The sequence below is a fragment of the Pristis pectinata genome, chromosome 1, assembly GCF_009764475.1.
Source record: "Pristis pectinata isolate sPriPec2 chromosome 1, sPriPec2.1.pri, whole genome shotgun sequence".
Classification (NCBI taxonomy): Eukaryota; Metazoa; Chordata; class Chondrichthyes; order Rhinopristiformes; family Pristidae; genus Pristis; species Pristis pectinata.
Genome location: NC_067405.1, coordinates 10,911,728 through 10,928,280, shown reverse-complemented (window position 1 = coordinate 10,928,280; position 16,553 = coordinate 10,911,728). Strand labels below are relative to the sequence as shown.

Below are 16,553 nucleotides of genomic sequence, written 5' to 3'. Positions count from 1 at the left end.
CTAAAGCCCAGCTGACAACTCTGAGCAGTAAAAGGGGACACTGCATTGTCGGAGGGGTTAGCTTACAGGTGAGTCATTACAGCAAGGCCCCATAACCCTCTCAGGTAAATTTAAACATAGAACATAGAACACTACAGCACAGCACAGGCCCTTCCACCCACGATATTGTGCCAACAATTTACCCTGCTCTAAGATCTATCTAACACTTCCTTCCCACATAGCCCCCTATTTTTCAACCATCCATGTGCCTATCTAAGAGTCTTTTAAATGTCCCTAATGTATCGGCTCCCACAACCTCTGCTAGCAGTGCATTCCATGCACCCACCATTCTCTTTGTAAAAAAACTTACCCCTGACATCCCCCCTATACCTTCCTCCAATCACCTTAAAATTATGTCCCCTCATGTTAGCCATTATCACCCTGGGAAAAAGTCTCTGACTGTCCACTATGCCTCTTATCATCTTGTACACCTCTATCAAGTCACCTCTCATCCTCCTTCTCTCCAAAGAGAAAAGCCCCAGCTCACTCAACCTATCCTCATAAGACATGCTCTCCAATCCAGGCAACATCCTGGTAAATCTCCTCTGCACCCTCTCTAAAGCTTCCACATCCTTTCTATAATGAGGCGACCAGAACTGAACACAATACTCCAAGTGTGGTCTAACCAGAGTTCTACAGAGCTGCAACATCACCTCGTGGCTCTTGAGCTCCGCACCCCGACTAATGGTGAAGGTCTTATCCAAAAAGAAAGGAGGGGTGCTTGTTGATGTATTGGCCAATAGCTATATCTGCATGAAATTATCCCCATGTCATTAATGTTATGGGAGCTTGATGCCTTGTTTTCTTAAATGCAACAGCAACTGTGTGTATAGAGTCATTGAGTCATAGAGTCACAGGGCACAGAAACAGGCCCATTGGCTCAACTCGTCCATGCCAACCAAAGTGCCCATCCAAGCTAGTCCTACTTGCCAGTGTTTGGCCCATAACCTTATAGACTCATATAGCATGGAAACAGGCCCTTCGGCCTAACTCATCCATGTCAACTGTGTTGCCCAGCGAGCTAATCCCATCTGCCTGCATTTGGAGCATAGCCTTCTAAACCTCTCCTATCCATGTACTTATCTAGGTGGCTTTTAAATGTTGCTAATGTACCCGCCTCAACCACTATTTCTGGCAGCTCATTCCAAATAGCCACCACCCTTTGCGTTGAGAAGCTGCCCCTGATGTCCCTTTTAAATCTCTCACCTCTGATCTTAAACCTATGCCCTCCTCCATGGGAAAAAGGACTATGTGCTTTAATCCTGTCTATGCCTCTCATGATCTTATATACCTCTTTCAGATCACCCCTCAATCTCCTACCTTCTAGAGTATGAACTCTGAGCCTACGCAACCTTCTAAACTTTCCCATCCTTGTATCTGTCCAACTCTCTTTTAAAAGTTGTTATTCTATCTGCCTCAAACACTTCCTCTGGCAGCTCACTCCACATACATACCACCCTTTGTGTAAAAAAGTTGTCTCTCAAGTTTCTGTTAAATAGTGATGGTATCGTTATGGTACAATTATTAAGTTATGAGGTCGCTAATCTAGACGCCTAGGCTAACAATCTAGAGAACGAGCTAGCCTTATTAATGATGCCCATAAACTAGTGGATTGAAAAATCCATCTGGTTCTCGAAAGATTTTCAGAATCTTCCATCCTTACCTGGTTGGACCTACATGGGACTCAATCTGAATGTGACTGAGTCTGAAACAGCTGAATACACTATTTGTTTCGGAATAGACAATACATTTTCACATCTCCAAAATGAAGGAGTATTTTAAAAAAAAATCAATTACAGTGAAATACTTTGGAATGTTTTCAATCTTTTCTCTGTGACATTCTTGAAGTTCCCTTCCTTCATTTGTCTATCTAATTAACTTTGGATATTGATATTGCTTCTGCCTTAACCAATAGTGCAGGAAATGAGATCTACAAGCCACTACAAGGTCGTCCCGCCCTCCTCCTCAAACCTTGTCTTCGTGGCTCTTTTCTCCATCTTCAATCTTCCCTGCACCTAATTTTCAGAATTGCAAACACTTCTAGCATTTGAACGAGCAAAAGGTCAATAACACAATTCATGAACACTTTATTCAAATGGTTAATCTAAACATTAAACCAGAGCAACATTTACAGCTGACCGCAGGTCAAGATGATTTTAATTCCACGTGGCCACATAAAAAAATGTTTTGTAGCGGCTAGCTACACTACTATAAAGTAAAGACACAGAGTCTGTTCCTTGGAGTCAGAAGTCGATTGCTCGACAGGGGCACGGTGCACCTTTTAATAACGAAACTCTTCCCGCGCTGACATCACGTGCGGGTCACCTGACCTTCCCGCGCGCGGGCTTTCCTAGCCCAACGATGGAGAAGAAGGAGGGCCCCGCGCCATCTTGGGTCGGGCCCTCCGACGACGCTTGCGATCTCGGAAGCCGGTTCGATACCGGTAAGGTGAGTCGCCACAGTTTGATGCTTAAAATGTTAGTTCAATAATTAAATAGCAATGATACAAATCATTTATTTGCAAGAGGCAAATTTATTTCCTTCTGCCATGTATATATGAATATTACATAAGGCATATTTTATGATACAATATTGGGATGTTTCCCATTGGGATCTCTGGAACAATTTCATCATAAAATACTGCACATGAATAATAAAGGCTATATTTCCCCTGGTAAAATAGACTGAAAAAAGGATTTTACCTCATTACATATTCAAGAAGCATTCCAAAGTGCATGACACTCAATTAATTGCTCCTTGATGTGTCACAGATATTACTGCACGGCTGTCTTTTTGTTCATTCACACAAAGTGGGTGTCTTTGGCAAAGTAAGCCTTTGATGGCCATCCTTTTTTTCCTTGAGAAGGTGTTGGGAAGGAATATTCCTGAACCACTGTGGTTTGGTACAACTTGGGTCTCGTTTGATTAATTCAGAGGGCAGTTAAGGGTCCATCACGTAAACCAGTCTCCCCTCCATTGATTCCGCCTACACTTCCCGCTGCCTTGGGAAAGCAGCCAACATAATCAAAACCCTTCCCAACCCAGTCATTCTCTCTTCTCCTCTGTTCCATTGGGCAGAAAATACAAAAGCTTGAAAGTGCGTACCACTAGGCTCAAGGACAGCTTCTATCCCCGTTATCAGACTCTTGAATGGACCACCCATATGCTAAGGATGAACATGATCTTTAGCATGATCTCACAATCTTTCTCGTCATGGCCCTTTCAATTTATTTGTTTACCTGCACTGCACTTGTAGGTGGAACACTATATTCTGCATTCTGTTTTTACTACCTCAATGTACTTTTGTATAGCATGATCTGCCTGCATGGCACGCAAACCCAGTTTTTCCCTGTATCTCAGTACATGTGACGATTGAAGCAAAACCGATACCAACCACCTATCTGTGCGCATGGAATTCTATGCAAACCAGACATCTCCAGATAATTATTCAAGGTCTCTGGATTACTCTTTGACTGCCATCACTATTCCATCCATTCTTTGTATGGTAAAAGAGGCAACCAATTAATGTTGCTAGTTGAGGGAGAATGTTGGTTAGGACATCAAGAGAACTCCTTTCCATGCTTTCAGAAACAAGAGCAAGAGTAACATCCATCTCCTCTGCCATTCAACAAGGTTATGTATTGCAGGGTCCATTTTCCCATCCAAACTCAATATCCTTTGATTCTTTTAGTATCCAAAGATGAATCAAACTTAGCCTTGAAGGTACTCCATGTCTGATCCGCCACAGTCCTCTGGAGTAGAAAATTCCTGAGATTCAAAACCCTTGATTGCTTCTTTTATACCTGCTAGCAGTTCTAAATTTCTCTTCAATTTCTGCCTGCCAGAGGAAGCAGTCTCTTAGCATTCACTCCATCAACCTCTCTTGGAATCATACAGGCTTCATTCAGATCTCCACTCATTTTTCGAAACACCAGTGAGCATAGATCTACAACCTAGGCCTATAGACTGAGAAAGATGCCATTAAGCTGGAAAGAGTGCAGAAAAATTTTACTGTCGCCAGGACTCAAGGGACAAGGCTAGAGATAGATGTTGAGCAGGCCAGGACTCATTGGTGGGTAGGAGAATGAGGGGTGATCTTATAGAGGTGTATAAAATCATGAGGGGCATAATCTGTTGTGTGAATTATACCTTTCCCTTTCAATGACTACACTGCTGTGCACTTTCAGAGTTGTGCTTCTTTTCCATTTCAGATTTTAGCATTTAAGCATTGACTGTGATTCAGTAGTACTCTTGCTTCTGAGCCAGCATATTGTATGTTCATGTTTCATTTGAATACAAATATCCCAGCCAATGTACCGGTCCATCACCAAGGGAGCACTGCACCACCAGAGATGTCTTTCAGGTGAGCTTCAAACTTTCCATCTTGTAAGGTGACATGCAAGATCCCATGACACACTTGTTAAAATGGAGGAAAGGTATGGATGCTGTTCTGGCTAACACATATTCACCCATTCAATATCATGGAAACAGTTTATTTCGTCATAATCAGTCATAATGTAGTGTAGCAGTTAGCGTAACGTTATTACAGTGCCAGCGACCCGGGTTCAATTCCGGCCACTGTCTGTAAGGAGTTTGTATGTTCTCCCAGTGTCTGTGCGGGTTTCCTCCGGGTGCTCCGGTTTCCTCCCACATTCCAAAAAAAAGACGTACAGGTTAGGAAGTTGTGGGCATGCTATGTTGGTGCCGGAAGCGTGGCGACAATTGCAGGCTGCCTCTCAGAATACTCTACGCAAAAGATACATTTCACTGTGTGTTTCGATGTACATGTGACTAATAAAGAAATCTGATCTGAATCTGATCTGACATTCTGCTGGTTCGTGGTCCATCCATTTTGTGATCACCACTTGCACTTTCCTATGGTCACATCCAATTGTCAAAGGTCCAGTTGACCTCCATGCTTTGCTGTTGCAGCTGTGAGCTGTGAACTCGGTGGTGAGTCCCGAGACCCATTCCATGGACTGCCCTGATGGTCTTCAAGTCAGGAATGAAATGACCCGTTGACAGTTCTCAATGGAACTACTGGGTGAACCGCAGCATAGCACAGCCTGTCGTCATTTGTGAGACCTCTGCTGCATTTCCTATATTATTAAAACCAGTTCACATCAACAATGAGTGTAGAACATTTTCATAAAGTCAGAGTCATACAGCATGAAAACAGACACTGTGGCCAACCATCAAGTACTCATTGACACTAATCTCATTCACTGGCACTTGGCCCCTAGTCTTCTGTGTCTTGGCAATTCAAGTCCTTGTCTAGATACTATTTAAATGCTGTTACAGTATCTGCCTTCCTTGGCATTATGTTCCGGATTGAAACCAACCTTCAGTTGAAACAACTGTGGGTCATTGTGAAATGTTTTATGTAAATTTCTCTTATTTTATTTATTGTGATTCATTTTATAAAGCCTTCTCTGGCTCTCCATACAAAGTATTCCTTTTGGAACACTGAACAATCGTCCAGATGAAGGGTCTCGACCTGAAATGTCGACTGTCCATTTCCCTCCACAGATGCTGGCTGACCTGCAGATTGTTTGTTGCTCCAGATTCCAGGATCTGCAGTCTCTTATGTCTCTATCAATCAATGGTGTCTGGTTGAAATATTTCTCTCACATTCTCTGTGCAGGCTTTGTAATCCCATTTTATTGTTGCACAAATTTATCCCAAATCCCAAAAGATTTGCATGCTCAGTCATCTGCACAGTTCCCCCGCCTTTTGTTTATTTGAGTCCGTAAGTCAATCTCTAGCCTCACCTCCTGCATTTATTGAGCTATCTGCTCAAGCCATGAACACACAGTCCACCCAAACCATGCAGAGGAAGTCGATCATTGCCATCAAGCAACAGATGAACTCAATCTTCAACCTTGTCGCTCGTTATTGTAACGCTATTACAGCGCCAGTGACCCAGGTTCAATTCTGGCAGCTGTCCGTAAGGAGTTTGTATGTTCTCCCCGTATCTGCATGGGTTTCCTCCGGGTGCTCCGGTTTCCTCCCACATTCCAAAGACGTACGGGTTAGGAAGTTGTGGGCATGCTATGTTGGCACCGGAAGCATGGTGACACTTGCGGGCTGCCCCCAGAACACTCAACACAAAAGATGCATTTCACTGTGCATTTCAATGTATGTGTGACTAATAAAGATATCTTATCTTATCAACTATCCACCAATCATTGATATTGGCAAATGTTAAGGAAGCATGTTCTTGGATTCCGAATGCAATATTTGTGTGCTGGGCAGGAAGTCCTGGCAGTGGATATCATCTGCCTACTGGATAGGGAGCAAATGGACTCTTGACCTTACAACCTTGTTGTGACCTTGCACCTTATTGTCTACCTGCAATGCACTTCCCTGTAGCTGTGACACTTTACTCTGTACTCTGTCATTGTTTTTTTTACCTGTACTACCTCAATGCACTCTGTACTAACTCAATATATCTGCACTGTGTAATGAATTGATCTGTACGAATGGTATGCAAGAAAAGTTTTTAACTGTACCCCAGTACAGGTGACCATAATAAACCAATACCAAATACCATGGCTGATCAAAATTGAGCCTCAGCTTCCAACTAAAGGCAAGATGCATACTAACTATTTCCCCACAGAAGCTCACGGGTGAGGTGGCTTTAATATTAGGCCACTTGCAAAGTTGATATCAGCATAGTAGGTCCTAGGGGCAGGGAGGGTGAAATACAATATCTTGGTCAGTATGGACCAGTTGGGCTGAAGGGTCTGTTTCCGTGATCTACGACTTCACGACAACTGGAGGCAGAGGCAAAATGGGAGGGGGGTGCTGAGTGTGGAGGGGCTTGCAGACTGTCTTTAGGACTGCGTAGAGCATGCTTGTCCTTACTTGCTGATTACCACAAGGAAAAAGGCCATTTGGCCCACTTGGTCCATGCTGGCTCCCTACAGAGCAACCCCACCAGTCCCATTCCCTTTCTTGTCATTTCCCTGTACCCCTGAAGCTTATTCCCTTCCACTTGCCCTTCAACTTCTTTTGCCACCTGATTGCACCGAGCGTTAATCTGAAATAGTTAACTAAACAATCAAGCTCTTCTTTGGGATGTGGGGGGGAAACCAGAGCACCCAGTGGAAAATCACATGGTCACAGAGAGAACGCAGAAGTCTCACACAGAGAGCACCCGGGGGTCATGATCGAACCAGGATGCCTGGAGTTATGGGGCATCATCAGAACCATTGTGTCACCCTGGATTCCTGCTCAACCGAACATACAATTTCAGGAAGGTATTCCAGGCAAAGGGAATAACATCTGCTTAGGTAATTCCTCAGGAGCACCTTAAAAACTGCCACGTGAAATAGAATGGATTGAAATTCAGGAGTCCTGGGGCACAAAATATATAAATGTAAAATAAACTCTCCATTCTGTGCTCCAGATAACGTGCCAACTTCTTGTCCACAGTATTCAAAAATAGTGTCCTGCTTGTTGATGAGATTTAGTTAATTAGTCTTTTCAGTTGAAAGGCTATCAATCTGCAAAGTTAATTTATTTATCTTTTTCTCTCTTCCCAGATGCTGCCTGACCTGTTGGGGATTTCCAGTACCCTTAGGGATGCATCTTACTCATGACCTGGCACTTTTCCTACAGGACAGTGAATGCATATCAGCCATAATTCAATGGCTGTAAAACTTGTTGGCGTGTGAATGATGTCGTATAAATATGATCGTCATTTCTTTCCACACTATAGCTTATACATGTTTGATCATCAAGAAGTTATATTTGAGCTCACCTCAACAATTTTGTTGCAGAAACAGGGCAGTGTCCAAGGAAATCTCAAGAAAAATGAAAAGGAAAAGAATATGTGGATACAAACAGTTGATAGAATTCTCTGTTTCCAAGCATCCCTTGTCAGAGTGAATCTTGGACTGGGACGTTGGGGAGGTTGGGTGTGGAAATAGTTTGAGGATACGGTTTGGCCACTGTGGATGGAGATGTATTTTCTTTTGCTGGCTTTCAGCTATTGAGTATACATAATACTAAGAAGAATATATTTTTGGACATCAGGGGAAGTAGAGGATATAGAGGTTGGGAAAGAATAGAAGAGAATAGATGAGAATAGATTTCTTTATTAGTCACATGTGCATCGAAATACACAGTGAAATGCACCTTCTGTGTAGAGTGTTCGGGGGACAGCCCGCAAGTATCGTCACACTTCTGGCGCCAACACAGCACGCCCACAACTTCCGAACCGGTACATCTTTGGAATGTGGGAGGAAACCAGAGCACCCGGAGGAAACCCACGCAGACACATGGGGAGAACGTACAAACTCCTTACAGACAGTGGCCAGAATTGAACCTGGGTCGCTGGCGCTGTAACAGCGTTATGGTGGATTTGATGTTTAGGATCAGCCACAACTTTACTGGGTCTAATGTCCATCTCCTACTTCAACTCCTTATGTTCTTAATGAGAGAGAAGAAAATTTGAGTTAGACTGTATGGCTGAGGAGAAGTAAAGAATAGACACTCCACTCCCTCTTCACCTTGACTTCCTCCAGTTAATTGGAGGAATGCTACCCATTATCTCTACTCATGGTTGATAAATGATAAGAGCATGTCTTATGAGGATAGGCTGAGTGAGTTAGGGCTTTTCTCTTTGGAGCGAAGGCAGATGAGAGGCGACGATAGAGGTGTACAAGATGATAAGAGGCATAAATTGAGTGGACTTTTTCCCAGGGCAACAATAGCTAACACGAGGAGACATCATTTTAAGGTGATTGGAGGAAGATATAAGGGGGATGTCAGGGGTAAGTTTTTTTACACAGAGAGTGGTGGGTGCATGGAACGCACTGCCGGCAGAGGTTATGGGGGCAGATACATTAGGGACATTTAAGATACCATTAGATAGACACATGAATGATAGAGAAATGGAGGGCTATGCGGGAGGGAAGGGTTAGATAGATCTTAGAGCAGGATAAAATGTCAGCACAACATCGTGGGCCGAAGGGCCAATACTGTGCTGTAGTGTTCTATGTTCACTGAGAATCAGGATCTTATGAGTGGAAAAAGTTCAAGCTGAAGAGTTGAGTAGATGGCACGGTAGCATAGCGGTTAGCGTGACACTATCACAGAGCCAGCGATCAGGGGTTCAATTCCCGTCACCGTCTGTAAGGAGTTTGTACGTTCTCCCCGTGACTGCGTGGGTTTCCTCCGGGTGCTCCGGTTTCCTCCCACGTTCCGAAGACATACGGGTTAGTAGGTTAACATGGGTGTAATTGGTCCTGTTACCGTACTGTATGAATAAATTTTTAAAGTAAAGTTTTAAAGTTTTAAAAATGACCATGTGCCAACATACTCATGTGTGATCAGTCAATGTCATTACCAACTACCAGCATCCCCACCTAAAACCCCATTCCCCCACTCTCCTACATTAGTAATGGATACCAAGTACTCTGCCACACTTAAAATTCAAGCAAGGGCTATAGAAACAGAGAGTAGGAGGTGTATTGTTTTACACAGATAGTTGGGAGACTATATGGAAGTCATAGTGTTGAAGGAGTGACCGTGTCAACATTTAACAACAGGTAAGAATTCCCTACATTACTACAATGACTGCACTTTGAAAGTGATTCATAGGCTGTGAGATGCTTTGGGATTTACTATGCCACATAAATACAAATGCTTCCCTTCCTCAGACAGATGGTTGAAGGAGAGGGTTGCGTGTGGATATATAGGGTTAGGACGTGCTCCTGGAGAGGGCTGGGATCAGCATGGACTGCTTGACCAAGTCATCATCCCAGTCATCCATTCATGCAGCACAGAAAAAGGCCCTTTGGCCCATCATGTCCATCCCATCCACACAAATCCCATTTACCTGCATTAGTTCTGTAGTCTTCTAAGTCTTGGCGATTCAAATACTTGTCTGGATGCTTCTTCAATGTCATGAGATTATCTGCCTCTACCACCTCTTCAGGCAGCCCATTCCAGACTCCAACCACACACTGTGTGAAGAAATTCCCCATCATATCCTCTCTAAAGCTTTTCCTCTCACCTTAAACCTCTACTCTCCTGCAATTTCTATTTCTAATCTTGTCACATTATCAATCAGTACATTGTGGTGAAAGCATAGACAGTCCATGACACAAACCAGCCTCCCCTCCATCGACACCTCCTGCGGCCTTGGTAAAGCAGCCAACATAATCAAGGACCTCTCCCACCCAGGTCATTCTCTCTTCTCCCTGCTCCCACTGGGCAGAAGATATAAAAGCTTGAGGACACATACCACCAGACTCAAGGACAGCTTCCATCCTGCCTTTGGAAGACTTCTGAAAGGACCTCTTACATGATAAAGATGAATTCTTGATCCCTCAACCTACCTCATCATTGCCCTTTACATTTTATGTGCACTATAATTACACAGGAAAAGAGGTGAGCTTGTGCGCTTGTGAGTTTCACCTTGCAGAGTCGGGAGTTGGAGTGAGATTTGGAGTGGGAGTTTTGAAAAGAGGTGAGTCTTCGTTCATGTGCTTGTGAGTTTCACCTTGCAGGAGTCTAAAAGAGGCACATTTGAAAAATATTAGTAGTTGATTGGCTAATTAACAGGAACCAATAAAAAGAAGATAGGGTCAAGTGGAGTGGACCAGTGTCAGAATGGGGGATACTGAGGCTTTCACCCAAGAGGCTGAGGTGCGAGGAGGCAGAGGCTAAGGCAAGGCTCTGGTAAGTTTCTTTCTTTCTTTGATTTTTCCTTTAGTGCCAGGCTAGAGTAGTTAAAATGGTTTCAGGGCCAGTGGTGTGTTCATCTTTTGAGATGTGGGAGTTCTGGGAGACCTCCAGTCTCCCTGACAGCTACATCTATACAAGGTACATCCAGCTGCAGCTCCTTACAGACTGGAGACAGCTACATCTATACAAGGTGCATCCAGCTGCAGCTCCTTACAGACCATGTTTGGGAACTGGAGCTGCAGCTGGAATGACCTTCGGGTCCTACGGGAGAATGGGGAGTTCATAAATAAGAGCTACAGGGAGGCAGTCACTGAAGCTGCGGGAGGCAGTCATCTGGGTGACTGAACATAGAATATACATAGAACATAACAGCACAGTACAGGCCCTTCAGCCCACAATGTTGGGCCAACATTTTATCCTACCCTAATGTCTATCTAACCCTTCCCTCCCACATAGCTCCTCATTTCTCAATCATTCATGTGTCTAAGAGTCTCTTAAACTGTCAGGATGGAGAATAGGCAGAGTGTAGAGTACCCCTGTGGCTATTCCCCTCAATAACAGATATGCTGTTTTGGATACTGTTGGGGGTGGACAACCTACCGGGAAAAGCTGCAGTGACCAGGTCTCTGGCACTGAGCCTGGTTGTGTGCCACAGAAGGGAAGGGGAGAGAAGAGGAGGGTGGTCGTGAAAGGGGATTCCATAGTAAGGTTGGTGGGGTGGGGGGGGGCAGCAGACAAGGAGATTCTGTGGATGTGAAGGAGACTCCTGGATGGTATGTTGCCTCCCGGGTGCCGATGTCTGGGAGATCTCAGATATGGTCCACCACATTCTGAAGGTGGAAGGTAAACAGCCAGAAGTCGTGGTAAATATTGGTACCAATGACATAGTCAGGAAAAGAGATGAGGTTCTGAAGAGGGAATATAGGGAGTTAGGTAGGAAGCTGACAAGCAGGACCTCAAGGGTAGTAATTTCTGGATTGCTGCCTGTGCCATGCACCAGTGAGGGTAAGAATAGGTTGATTTAGCAGATGAATGTGTGGCTGAGGAGTTGGTTCAGGGGGCAGGGTTTCAGATTTGTTGATCATTGGGATCTCTTCTGGGGAAGGTCTGACCTGTACAAAAGGGACAGGTTACACCTGAACTGGAGGAGGACCAATATTTTTGCGGGCAGGTTTGCTGGAGCTGTTGGGGAGGGTTTAAACTAGTTTAGCGGAGGGATGGGAACCTGAGTGATAGGTCAGAGGCTGGTGCATTTAATGTACAAGTAGATGCAGCGTGTAGAAAGTCTGTGAGGAAGGATAGGCAGTTGAAAGGGCAAAATTGCAGTCAGTTGGATGGGCTGTTGTGTGTCTACCTTAATTTGAGAAGTATCAGGAACAAGGCTGATGAACTTAGACCATGGGTAAGTATGTGGAACTATGACATTGTGGCCATTACAGAGACTTGGCTGTCACAAGGGCAGGAATGGCTGCTGGATATTCCAGGGTTTAGATGTTTCAAAAGGGACAGGGGTGGAGGTAAGAGGTGGGGGAGCAGCTTTGCTGATCGGGGACAATATCACAGCTGTAGAAAGGGTGGACATCCTGAAGGGATCATCCACTGAGTCAGTGTGGATGGAAGTCAGAAATGGGAAGGGAGTGATCACTCTGTTGGGAGTATTCTACAGACCCCCAATAGCAGCAGTGAGGAGCAGACTGGGAGACAGATTTTGGAGAGGTGTAAAATAACAGTTGTTGTCATGGGTGACTTCAACTTATTGGCACCTTCTTAATGTAAAGGGGATAGATGGGGCAGAGTTTGTTAGGAGTATCTAGGAAGGATTCCTGACCCATTCCAAAGACGTATGGGTTAGGAAGTCGTGGGCATGCTACATTGGTGCCGGAAGCATGGCGACACTTGCGGGCTGCCCCCAGAACACTCTACACAAAAAGATGCATTTCACTGTGTTTTGAAGCACATGTGAGTAATAAAGATATCTTAGAGGAGAGGTCATACTGGACCTGGTACTAGGCAATGGTCCTGATTGGGTTTCAGATTTCTCAGTGGGAGAACATTTTGGAGACAGTGACCATAACTCCTTGACCTTTACCATAGCCTTGGAGAGGGACAGGAGCAGATGATATGGGGAAGTATTTAACTAGGGGAGGGGGAATTATGATGCTATTAGGCAGGAACTTGGGAGAGTAAATTGGAAACAGATGTTCTTAGGGAAGTGCACAACAGAAATGTGGCGGTTGTTTAGGGAGTACTTGCATGGTGTTCTGAGTAGGTTTGTCCCATTGAGGCAGGGTAAGGATGGTAGTGAAGGAACCATGATTGACAAGAAACGTAGAATATCTCGTCAAGAGGAAGAAAGATTTAGAAAGCAAGGATCAGACAGGGCTCTGGAGAGTTACAGGGTAGCCAAGAGGGAACATAAAGACTAGACTTAGGAGAGCAAGAAGGGGGCATGAAAAGTCCTTGGTGAGTAGGATTATGGAAAACCCCAAGACATTCTACATTCATGTGAAGAATAGGGAGGTGACTAGAGTGAGAGTAGGACCGATCAGGGATAAGAGGAAACTTGTGCCTGGAGTCGGAAGAGGCAGGAGGGGTCCTTAATGAATACTTTGCTTCAGTATTCACCAGTGAGAGAGACCTTGACATTTTGTGAGGATGGCGTACAACAGGCTGATACACTAGAGCATGTCGATGTGAAGAAAAGATGTGCTGGAACTTCTTAAAAACATTAGGATAGATAAGTCACTGGGGCCAGATGGAATATATCCAAGGTTTTTATGGGAAGCAATTGCTGCACCTTTGGCAATGAGCTTTGTATCATCTGCCAGAGGAGTAGTGCCAGATGCTTAGAGGGTGGCAAATGTTGTTCCTTTGCTCAAGAAAGGGAGTAGGGATAACTCTGGGAATTACGGACCAGTGAGTCTTACTTCAGTGGTGGGCAAATTACTGGAGGAGCTTCTAAGAAACAGGATTTATGGCATCTGGAGAAGCATAGGCTGATTAGGGATGCCTTTGAGGGGCAGGTCATGCCTTGTGAGCCTGATTGAATTCTTTGAGGATGTGACAAAGCACATTGATGAAGGTTGAACAGTGGATGTGGTGTACATGAATTTTAGTAAGGTGTTTGATAAGGTTCCTCATGGAAGGGTCATTCAGAAGTCAAGAGGCATAGGATTCAGGGAAACTTGGTTATGTGGATTCAGGATTGGCTCACTCATAGAAAACAGTGTATTCTGCCTGGAGGTCAGTGACCAGTGGTGTTCTGCAGGGATCTGTTCTGGTACCCCTGCTTATTGTGATTTTTTTTTTTTTATAAATGACTTGGATGAGAATGTGGAAGGGTGAGTTAGTAAGTTTGCTGATGACACACAGGTTGATGGTGTTGTGGATGGTGTAGAAGGTTGCTGTAGATTACAACAGGACATTGATAGGATGCAGACCTGGGCTGAAAAGTGGCAGATGGAATTCAACCCAGAAAAGTATGAAATGATACACTTTGGAAGATTGAAATTAAAGGCAGAATGCAAGGTTAATGGCAGGACTCTTAGCAGTGTGGAGGAACAGAGGGATCTTGGGGTCCATGTCCATAGATCCTTCAAGGTTGCCACACAGGTTGATAGGTTTGTTAAGAAGGTGTATGGTGTGTTGGTCTTCATTAGTCAGGGGATTGTGCTCAGAGCCATGAGGTAATATTGCAGCTCTGTAAAACTCTGATTAGACCACACTTGGTGTATTGTTCATTTCTAGTTGCCTCATTATAGGAAGGATGTGGAAGCTTTAGAGAGGGTGCAGAGGAAATTTACCAGAATGTTGCCTGGATTGGACAGCATGTCTCATGATAGGTTGAGTGAGCTAGAGCTTTTCTCTTTGGAGGGAAGGAGGATGAGAAGTGACTTGATAGAGGTGTACAAGATGATAAGAGGCATAGATCGAGTGGACAGTCAGAGACCTTTTTCCATGGTGAAAATAGCTCACACAAGGGGGCATAATTTTAAGGTGATTGGAGGAAGGTATAAGGGGGATGTCAGGGGTAAGTTTTTAGTGGTGGGTGTGTGGAACACACCGCCAGCAGAGGTGGTAGAGTCAGATCCATTGGGGACATTTGAGTGACTCTTAGAGAGGCACACGAATGACAAAAAAATGGAGGGCTATGTGGGAGGGAAGGGTTAGATAGATCTGAGAGTGGGATAAAATGTCGGCACAACATTGTGGGCTGAAGGGCCTGTACTGTGCTGTAATGTTCCATGGTCTAGCTTATTTAGTCTATCTGCACTGCTGTTTCTGTAACTGTAGCACTATATTTTGTATTCTGTTTTGTTTTACCTTTGTACTACTTTAATGTACTTGTGTATGGAATGATCTGTCTGGATGGCATTCACAGTTTTTTTGCTGTATCTCAGTACATGTGACAATAATAAACCAATTTACCAAATTACCAAAAGTGAGGTTTTCCCTGTGGGAAGGATGAAGAAGCAAATCTAAGAGCCTCTTCAACATCTCTATTGTTTTTGCATCCACCAACACCCTGGCAGCACATTCCAGGCACAACCACTCTCTGTGGCAAAAAAAACTTGCCCTGCACATCTCTTTTGAACTTACCCTCCTCACCTTAAATCCATGCCCTGTTGTATTAGACATTTTGACCCTGGGAGAAAGGTACCAGCTCAGCCTCTGCCACTCCAGAGAAAACAACCCAGGTTTCTCCAAGCTCTCCTCATTGCACATGCCTTCTAATCCAGGCAGAATCCTGGTAAACTTCTTCTACACCCTCTCCAAAGCCTTCACATCCTTCCTATAATGGGGCAACCAGAACTGAATGCAATTCTCCAAATGCATCCTAACCAGTTATAAAGCTGCAACATAATTTTCTGACTCTTGAACTCAATGCCCTGACAAATAAAGGCAAACATGCCACATGCTGCCTTTACCACCCTATCAACCTGTGCAGCCACTTGTATTTCCCTTAATATTAGTTTAGTTCTCTTCTGCTCTTGTAGTCTAACACGGTGCATTGCATCACAACAGCAGAAGCTCAGGATCGAACCTCAGCCCTTCCTTAACCTGCCACTTAAAAGAAAACAAGTGTAAAGATATTGCTCCACTTATATTAACCAGAGAGTTATCTTGAATAACTGATTATCTGGCAAGTAATCTTCCATGAAACAACTAAAAATCACAAAAGTCATTGTATAAATTTAATTGATAGAACAATGCCCTGCCAGTTACTTTCATCTATTTTTATAGTCTTAATAATTCCAGAACATTAACATTTAAAACAAATGTGCAGAAAACAATTAATTCCTTCCCAACATAAATGGGATGTTATTTCTGCATATTGTTAACCAGTATTAAATCATGCGACCATGAAGTGAATTCCTGCTCAGTTCCACCATGGGATCCACGCACTGTTTAGCACAACTAAATTTAAAAGGGAGTGGATTGTTTCCCTGCTTATAAATTCCTCTGTCTGATTGCAATGAACTGAATTGGGGATTGCACTGGATACATTGCATACTAACAGACCATGCAAATCCAACTGGGTATGGTTAAATTATTAGATTAGCAACCAAAGAACTGGACCATTGATTCAGAAACAAGTTCAAAGTCCAACAGGGCGTTTGAGGAATTAAATTCAAGTAATTAACTAAATGTCGAATCAAGGGGAAATTCAGAAATAGTAACCATGACAACAGACTGTTGTAAAATTTGTCAGTCCCATGAGTGCCCTGTAAGGAAGGAAATCAAACACACTCCAGGTCTTACCAATGTGGATGACTCCCAACTATCCTCCCTGTTCAAGCACAGCTAAGGATGGA

At 43.9% G+C, this 16,553-nt stretch overlaps 1 long non-coding RNA gene and 1 pseudogene across 1 annotated transcript in view; one reads left to right on the top strand and one right to left on the bottom strand.

The window, feature by feature from the left end:
• The window catches only part of LOC127572798 (uncharacterized), a 35,734-nt gene extending 28,116 nt beyond the window's left edge, over positions 1-7,618 (top strand). The window contains exon 3 of the long non-coding RNA XR_007956693.1: positions 7,587-7,618. This is a non-coding gene — a long non-coding RNA (uncharacterized LOC127572798). The remainder of the gene's footprint in view (positions 1-7,586) is intronic.
• LOC127572767 (contactin-associated protein-like 5) overlaps positions 1-16,553 on the bottom strand; it is a 991,970-nt pseudogene that overhangs the window by 738,104 nt on the left and 237,313 nt on the right.